Raw genomic sequence first — 10,014 nt, 5'->3', positions numbered from 1 at the left:
TGATATATAAAGGCATAAAATAAAACCAAACACTTGTAAACAGACTTCCAAGAAAAACTTTGCTTAAATTATCACATAAAGTTACCTATTTTACTTTGGAAAAACCATTTATTTTTTTTAATTAAAAAAATTTATTTTTTACATTTTTTACAGCTTTATGGAGATATAATCACATACCATACCATTCACCGTTTTGGAAAAACCACTTATAACAACTCCTTTTAATGTATTCTAAGGCAACATACACCATTTCTTAATATGTCTTTGATTGCATTTTTGTACTATTTTAAAGACATTTATTGTAAATGTCTTAAAAATAAAACTTTAAAAACTACAACTAGAAAATGTCTACTAAATTGAAAGGCAATCTATACTTTGCTACATATAAATTATTTCTTAAAAACTATCAAGGTCTGTTTGATTCATACTAATTTTACGATACCAAAATACAATGTGTATCTCTATATTTCATAAGAATGAAAGAAGTATCTTATAAATATATTTCCCTAACTGATTACCAACATTATTTTTATGACCCAAATGGAAAAATACACATATAAATACCCAAAAGATAAATTACTTGACCATAATAATAAACTCTATGTTTGGAAACCTCATATTTACATGTTACCTTTCATATAGGTATATATATATCAGTTTGATGAATAAACTATTTTCAACTAATTCAAATTATCAAAATGTATTATTATATATACAACTAAAGATCTTTGTTTTCTCTTGCTTTAAATATTCCCTGCCCCCAGAAAATTCCTAAAGGCAAATTTCCAGGAGTGGGGAAAAAGTGTAGTTTCTCCATGCATTCAAGAAATATTTAGTCAATAAATATTTATGAGCTCCTTCTAAATGCCTATCATCAAACAGCAACAACAATTTTTAAAGGAATAATTGATATACAAAATGCTGTATAACTTGATGAGTTTGGAAGTAAGTACATACTCGTGAAACCACTGCCATAGTCAATGCCATAAATACATCCAACACCTTCAGAAGTTTCTTCCTGCCCTCTTTATTTTTTGTGTGATTAGAACACCGAACATAAGCCCTACCTCTTAGCAAATTTTTTTTTTTTTTTTTTTTATTTGACAGACAGAGACACAGCGAGAGAGGGAACACAAGCAGGGGGAGTGGGAGAGGAATAAGCAGGCTTCCCGTGGAGCAGGGAGCCCGATGCGGGGCTCGAACCCAGGACCCTGGGACCATGACCTGAGCCGAAGGCAGACGCTTAACGACTGAGCCACCCAGGCGCCCCGCAAATTTTTAAGTATAAAATACAGTATTGCTAACTATAGGTACTGTGCTGTACAGTAGATCCCTAGGATTTATTCCTCTTGCATAATTTAAGTTTATACCTTTTGACCAAAACCTCAGCTTCCTCTTACTCCCAATTCCTGGTAACCACCATTCTATTCTCTGCTTCTAGGAGTTTGACTTTTTGGATTCCTCACAGAAGTGAGATCACATAGTATTTGTGCTTCTGGCTAGCTTATTTTACTTAGGATAATGTCCTTTAGGTTCATCTATGTTGTCACAAATGATGGGACTTCCTTCTTTTTTAAGGTATGGAAATACTGCATCTTCTTGATGCATTCACATGTCGATGGACATGTGGGTTGCTTTCATGTCTTGGCTACTGTGAATACTTCTGAGAAAAATATAGGAGTGCAGGTAGCTCTTCAAGATCCTGATTCCAATTTCTTTAGATATATATACCCAGAAGTCAGATTACTGGATCAGATGGTAAGTTCTTAATTTTTTGAGGAACCTCCACACTGTGTTCTATAGTAGCTGTACTAACTGAAACCCAGCATTACTCTTGTTTCTTTCAGATATATTAGTGATGAACACAACATAAAAAGATTCCTGCCCTCAGACAGCTTTCACTTTAGAAGAGGAAAATAATCAATAAACAATAATTTTAAAAAATTAATGTCATGGTACTTTTAAAGGTGATAAGTGCTGTGGAAAAAGAAAAGAGACAGGAAAGAGGGGAAGCCTCCACTCAGAGTGGAATGGTTGCCAGGCAAGGCCTCATTAAGAAGATGCGATGGCCTGGTCAGCAAAGACAGGAACTTTAAATTTTACTACAACCAAGATGAGGGCTTTTCAGCAGAGGGAGGATTTTCGTCTTTAAAAAGTAGCCAATAACATGTACTGTTAGCATTGGATGTCAAGGAAGTAAAGTTGATTTCTTTTAAAAAGGAAGAGGTAAGTACTATAAAAAAAAAAAAAAAAAGAAGAAGTTAGTGAGTAGGACTGTAAAACAGCTACCTCAGGTCTAGAAACCAAAATAACAGCTAACATATACAATTACAGCAGGTATTGCTCAAGGAGCCCTATCCCTCACAACAACTCCATGTGTGACCACATTCAAAGGTCAATGGTACCTTATCCATATTCCAAACACTAAAAAAGCTTAAAGCAAGCCAATTTGGTAGTAAAATCTGACCTAAGTTCATATTAGGTAGCATATGGTTCTTGATTTATCCTACTTGGCAAATAATATACATGAAGAAACATTAATTAACCCTCAAAATGTAGGTAACCTTTAAATATCCTAATTAATGAAAAGTCATAGGTACATCTATATGTACACATATAACCTTTTTTTAACTGCCCTATTTTATGCAGGAGATGGTGGAGTTACATCGTTCGGGTTATCACATTCAAATTAAACCAGCCATGCTTTAAAAAGAAAGGAAAAAAGAAACATACAATAAGATTAAAATTCTATCCAGCATATAACCTAGAGTAAGATGGAAGATGTTACTCATCTGCTGTTACAGGTTTTGATTTTACAGATTAAAGATATGTATTTTTCATACAAAACATCCCCTAAACATTGGCTAATTGCTTTATCTGATGTTCAACCAAAGAAAATGTTATTTATTCCAACAATGAAGGAAAAACAGGCAGTTTGAGACCCACTCAAAGATGGTAGATTAGCGTCCGACATGGCATCTTTCTATTGGATTTTAAAGGATAATTTTTTTTAAAGATTTACTTATTTATTTGAGAGAGAGAGAGAGCACGAGCAGGAAGGGCAGAGGGAGAGAGAATCTGAAGCAGACTGCGCGATGAATGTGGAGCCCAACAGGAGGCTCAATCTCAGGAGCCTGAAATCACAACCTGTGCCCAAACCTAGAGTCGGCCGCTGAGTCGACTGTGCCACCCAGGGGCCCCTAAAGGATAATTTTAACTAGATATAAATTTGACTAAAGTCTTGTCTTTTAAAAACCCAAGATGTAACTCTATAGCTGTGCTGTCCAATATGGTAGCCACTAGACACACGTGGGCTAGAGAGCACTTGAAAAGGGACTAGTCTGCCTTTTAAAAATATTTTTATTTTATTTTTTTAATTTTTAATTTTATTTTTATATGTATTTACACACACACACACAAACACACGTAGCAAGAATTACTATCACAGTCACTGATTGGGCCAGAGCCCCTTGTGGCGTTAGCAAAAGACTTGCTCCTCCTCATGCAGCACGACCTACACTTGTGAGTTCACTGGCCAGGCAGTGGCCTCAACTCCAAGCTCCAACAATGTACAGGAAAGGTGATTAGTTTGAATTGAGATGTGCTATAAGAAAAAACAGACATTGAATTTCAAAAACCTACCATAAGAAAATAAAGGTAAGATATCTCATAATTTTATATTAATTATGCGATGAATAATATTTTGCTGATACTGCGTTAAATATTTTATTAATGATCAGTTTCTTTTTCCTTTTTTAATGTGCCTACTGGACAATTTAAAATTACATGTGCAGCTTACACTACACTAACTACTGAATGGACAGCACTGCTCCATAGTAAAGACTGAGAAAAAGACCTGACAAAAAAATTTCTCAAGTACTTATGTTCTAGAATGAATAATTTCACTTTAGATCATCAAAAAGATTAATACAACACAGATAAAGGTAGAAAGAAATATTTATCAGAAAGGCTAAGGTAAGTTTTTTGTAACTCAAGAGTGTATTATTTTAGATATTCAAGAGGTATCCCAAAATTAAAGAATAAGATAAAAACCTCATGTATAAAATGTCTGATTTAATTTAAAATTAATTTTCAGTATTTCCACAGTACTAAGTATATATAGGAAGGTTTTATGTTCTATTTTCCTTCAGAGGGTTAGGATAGATCTAAGTTTCATAGATCACATACATACCATGATGGCATCAGAAAACAGGCAACTTATTTTTGAGAGGGAAAATTTCATTCCTCCTGAAAAAACAACTTTAGAGTTTACATAAAGTTGGAGAAAAATAAATCTGTATCACAGTATGATCTATCATCATGAGAAGATACACCGAATGACATTGCCCAAATATCCTTAAAAGCACTCCAAGTATGTATTATACTAAAGTTAGACATACACATACTCCACGGTTCAGCAGTTCTGCTCCTGTGCATACGCTCATCAGAAAGGAATGCTTAGTTCTACCAAAAGATATAAAAAAATTCAGAGCAGCCTTACTTGTAGCCCCAAATTGGAAAGATATTCAATATCCATTTACAGTAGAATGAATAAATTGTGGTATAATCACACAATGGAATATAGACAATTGGGGGGGGACAAATAATACACACATGGATGACTCTCAGATACATAATGTTGATCAAAAAAACTCCCAACACAAGAGTTCATATTACATGACTCCAACCATATGCAGTTCAAAAACAGGCAAAACTAACACACAGTAAAAAATGCCACAGATTGGTTTCTGTTAAATAGAGGTAGTACTGACTAGGAAAGACAGCCTTCTGAGGTAGGGTGTTAGTTACGCGGGGTATGCTTATGTAAAAAGAAAAAAAAAATCACTGAACTAGCAAGTAAGAGCGTCTGTTTGACTACATGAAGTTATAATTTGGTAAAAGGTTTTTTGTTTTTTATTTTAAAGGGCCTTAAGTATCATGAGTTAGTTTCAAAAGAACTACTTAAAACCAATTCCTATTTTAAATTTACATTCCTATTTTGAATTTACTTAATCCTACAACTAAACATATTTGCAGTTTTTTTTTTTAAAGATTTTATTTATTTATTTGACAGAGACACACACAGCGAGAGAGGGAACACAAGCAGGGGGAGTAGGAGAGGGAGAAGCAGGTTTCCCGCTGAGCAGGGAGCCCAATGCGGGGCTTGATCCCAGGACCCGAAGATCATGACCTGAGCCGAAGGCAGACGCTTAATGACTGAGCCACCCAGGCACCCCTATTTGCTGTTTTTTAAAAAATAGCAACCAGTTCAACTTTATTCAAACATACTCTTAATTTTGAGGTGACATGATAAATTTTCATAAATGAATAATTCATAATGACTTTAAAAGTGTAACAATCCTTGTTTGTACTTCAAATATTTAATTGTAATACTTAATTCCTATCTTCAATTTAAAAAGATTACTTTTCATGCTCATGGATTAGAAGAACAAGTATTCTTAAAATGTCTAAATTACCCGGAGGCAATCTATAAATTTAATGCAATTCCTATCAAAATACCAATGATGTTTTTCATAGAACTAGAATAACAACAAAAAATCCTAAAAATTTTTTTTTTAAAGATTTTATTTATTTATTTGAGAGAGGGAGATAGAGCAGGAGCTGGGGGAGGAGGGGCAGTGGGAAAAGCAGGCTTCCTGCTGAGCAGACAGCCTGACTTGGGGGCTCAATCCCAGGACCCTGAGATCATGACCTGAGCTGAAGGCAGAGGCTTAACTGACTGAGCCACCCAGGAGCCCCCCAAAAATCCTAAAATTTATACAAAAGACCCCGAATAGCCAGAGCAATTCTGCAAAAGAAAAATACAGCTTGGAGGTATTACAATTCCACACTTCAAGTTACATCACAAAGCTGTAGTAATCAAAATAGTATGGGATTAAAAGAAAAACAGACACAGAGATCAATGGAACAGAATAGAGAGCCCAGAAATAAACCCACAATTATATGGTCAATTATTACTTGACAAAGGAGGCAAAAATATGCAATGGGAAAAAGTCTCTTCAACAAATGCTGTTGGGAAAACTGGACAGCAACAGGCAAAAGAATGAAACTGGACTACTTTCTTACACCACATACAAAAGTACACTAAAAATGGATTAAAGACCTAAATATGAGACCTGAAACCACAAAAATCCTAGAGAAGAGTATAGGCAGTAAGGTCTCTGACACAGGCCACAGCAATATTTTTCTAGATGTGTCTCTTGAGGCAAGAGAAATAAAAGCAAAAATAAACTATTGGGACATCAAAATAAAAAGCTTCTGCATAGTGAAGGAAACAATCAACAAAACTAAAAGGAACCTAGTGAATGAAGATATTTGCAAATGACGTATCCAATAAAGGGTTAGTATCCAAAACATATAAAGAACTATACAACTCAACACTCAAAAACCAAATAATCCAATTAAAAATGGGCAGATGACATGAACAAACATTTCCCTCAAGAAGACATCCTGATAGCCAACACACACATGAAAAGATGCTCAACATCACTCATCATCAGGGAAATGCAAATCAAAACTGCCATGAGATATCACCTCACACCTGTCAGAATGGCTAAAATCAACAACATAAGAAACCACAAGTGTTGGGGAGGATGTAGAGAAAAAGGAACCCTCTTGCACTGTTGGTGGGAATGCAAATGGTGCAGCCACTGTGGAAAACAGTGTGGAGGTTCCTCAAAAACTTAAAAATAGAGCTACCCTATGATCCAGCAATCGCACTACTGGGTATTTACCCCCAAAATACAAAAACACTAATTCAAAGAGATACATGCACCCCTATGTTTATAGCAGCCTTATTTACAATAGCCACATTATGGAAGCAGCCTAAGTGCCCATCGACTGGTGAACGGATAAAGAGGATGTGAGATATATAGATAGATAGATAGATATCAGAATAGAGAGAATCAGAGAATCAGAATATATATATAGAATATATATACATACATATATAGAATATATATACACATATATATAGTGGAATATTATATATTCCACATAAAAAGAATGAAATCTTGCCATTTGCAATGACATGGATGAGCTAAAGAGTATAATGTTAAGTGAAATAAGTCAGAGAAAGACAAATACCACACGATTTCTCTCATATGTGGAATTTAAGAAACAAAACAAACGAGCAAGAAAAAAAAAAGAGAGAGAGGGACAAGCCAAGAAACAAACTCTTAACTATAGAGAACAAACTGATGGTTACCAGAGGAGAGGTGGATGGGGGATGGGTGAAATAGGTGATGGGGATTAAGGAGGGCCCTAGTGATGAGAATGGGGTGATGTATGGAATTGCTAAATCACTACATTGTATACCTGAAACTAATATAACACCATATGTTCATTATACTGGAATTATAATAAAATTAAATTAAATTTAAAAATAATAAATAAAATACCAGTAAACCCCTCCCAAAATAAAAAGATAACTTTGAATTTCACAAAATCCAAAGTTTCTGACCATATCATTTCCTTCACTGATAAAGTATGCATAGTCAAGATTAAAGTTAATATTTGGATTTCATTTACAATTTCTTTTATAGTCCTAATGTGCTTATTTAAATTCCTTTTTTTTTTTTTTAAGATTTTATTTATTTGACAGAGAGAGACACAGCAAGGGAGGGAACACAAGCAGCGGAGGTGGAAGAGGGAGAAGCAGGCTCCCCGCAGAGCAGGGAGCCCGATGCGGGGCTCGATCCCAGGACCCTGGGATCATGACCTGAGCCAAAGGCAGACGCTTAACCAACTGAGCCACCCAGGCGCCCCTTTATTTAAATTTCTTATTCACTTTCACTCTCCCTCTCATAACTGACAAGAGAAAGGAGAAAATGCTACTTTGTCAATGGTGAAGAATTTTAAACACAGAAAGTTACTACATTAAAAGTTCAATATACTGTGCTATGGAAACATAAAAGACTGTAAATTTATAAATTTAGAAATTGTAAATTTATAAATACTAGAAATTCACATGGCTTGACAAGTGATTAAAAAAATCCATACTACTGATTTCTGTGTTATCTCATGCGAATATAAATAATAAATATCCAGTTAATAAGAAAATATGTATTTAAAGAAGTTGACTTATTCACTACAACTTCAACAAATACATTATTTTATTAAATATTTCTATTCCAAGCAAGACAGCAGGCAAGTTTTCTAAGGAAAACACAAAACTTAGGGGAGGTTTAAAGGTGGATATTAAGAAGGAAACTTTGGATAAGGCTAAAGGGGACTGTGTTCACCACTGACTTTAGTCAAATCATTTGGTACATCCACATGGGGTCTTGGGGTTGCAAAAGACAAAAACACAAAACAGGTTAAGTTTCTTCCTTTCTTCCTAGTAATACATCACATGTCCTGAGACTCAGGCTCTGCAAGCAGAGGAATTGTTATGCTACACCCATCTAACCACAGGTGATAATGCAGATAGGGATCTTAGTCGATGGACAGAGGCTGAGTCAGGTGTCCATGGATCCTGATGAAAGACTGGCAGAAATGTAGATGGCAGCTGATCTCTATACTAGAAGGTAGAGTTGTCAAAGGCAGGAAGGACTTTAAGCCTGCCTGATTATCTAATGTATATTCCATACTGTCTTAGATAAATAAGTGCCTCAAATATCTCATTTTCAAATCAAAACATTCTTTAAAATAGTTCTATACTGAAAAGGTAAAATGTAAATACTTAAGATGCTTAAAATAGGCAAAACTGTTTTTATCTAAACCAGATTTTTGTTTTTTAAAGATTTTATTTATTTATTCATGAGAGAGAGAGAGAGGCAGAGGGAGAAGCAGACTTCCCGCAGAGCAGGGAGCCTGATGCGGGACTCTATCCCAGGACTCCGGGATCATGACCTGAGCCAAAGGCAGATACTTAACCATCTGAGCCACCCAGGCGCCCTAAACCAGATTTTTAAGATTTATTTATGAGAGAAAAAAAGAGTGGGGGAGGGTAGAGGGAGAGAGAGAATCTCAGGCAGACTCCCTGCTTAATGAGGAGCCCCATTCGGGGCTTGATCTTATGACCCTGAGATCATGACCTGAGTGGAAATCAAGAGTCGGACGCTTAACCAACTGAGCTACCCAGCCACCCCCCTAAAGCAGCTTTCACTGACTTACCCAAAATTCAGAATTACCAACACTGAAATGTATCCCTTTCCTCTGTTATAAACATCAAACAACTAGTTAAACAATATCTGAAACTTAAAGAAAAATAAATAACAAAATGCAACATAATATTCTTTCTATAATTGGAAAGGCTTAATTACATTTTAAAAGAATGGAGCAATAGACAAAATACAATACCTTCTGGATGTGTTTCTCCTGACTGTTAAAATAACAGGTCCTGAGAACAGAGTTCTGAAATAGCTCACAGTCCAAAAGCTCCCTGAAAATTAAGAAAAATAAATATTACTTCAATTGCATCTTATCTCAAAGAATTTCAATGGCATGTTTTACAATGGAATCTTAACTACTGACTAAAATAAATTATCTCAAAAAATAACAAAAAAGATGTAAGATAAAAAATATTCTTCATTATACATGCTTTCCTTGGGCATAGCTGTTGACCATATCTGATGAACAATCTGCATTATAAAATTATTTACCAAAATACACTGTCTTTATACTACATAAACACTATTACCTATTCTCAAGGTGAGAAGTTAATGGGGATGAAGAAGAATTCTGAGAGAAAAGGTATTAGGAGGATTTGGTAGTCAATACAGAGTTTGAAACACCTCTTTTTTTTTTTCTCTCTCTCTCTCTCTCTCGACCACTAGGAACAAAAAATGTTGAACTGAGAATAAGAAGCCTTCGGATACAGAATGACATCAACATGTGGGAAAGTTTATACCTTCAGGAATAAAAGAGTGGGTGAAAAGTTTTTGACCAGCAAGAGACACAGCCTATACTTTAATACTGTGGTGGCTGAGGGGACTTTATATGGATCAATAGGCTAATGGACAGTGCAGCTAGTTGGTGATAAGGAAGGAG

The 10,014-nt window shown here is 35.2% G+C and overlaps 1 non-coding gene across 1 annotated transcript; it reads right to left on the bottom strand.

The window, feature by feature from the left end:
• Positions 1–3,422: 3,422 nt before the first annotated feature.
• LOC123327004 lies at positions 3,423–3,576 on the bottom strand. Its single transcript, XR_006541470.1, has one exon. It is a non-coding gene; the product is annotated as a small nucleolar RNA SNORA62/SNORA6 family (small nucleolar RNA).
• Between the last annotated feature and the right edge of the window lie 6,438 nt (positions 3,577–10,014).

The sequence above is a fragment of the Neomonachus schauinslandi genome, chromosome 1, assembly GCF_002201575.2.
Source record: "Neomonachus schauinslandi chromosome 1, ASM220157v2, whole genome shotgun sequence".
NCBI lineage: Eukaryota > Metazoa > Chordata > Mammalia > Carnivora > Phocidae > Neomonachus > Neomonachus schauinslandi.
The sequence above is the reverse complement of the archived record's forward strand: the minus strand, read 5'-3'. Positions and strand labels throughout refer to the sequence as shown.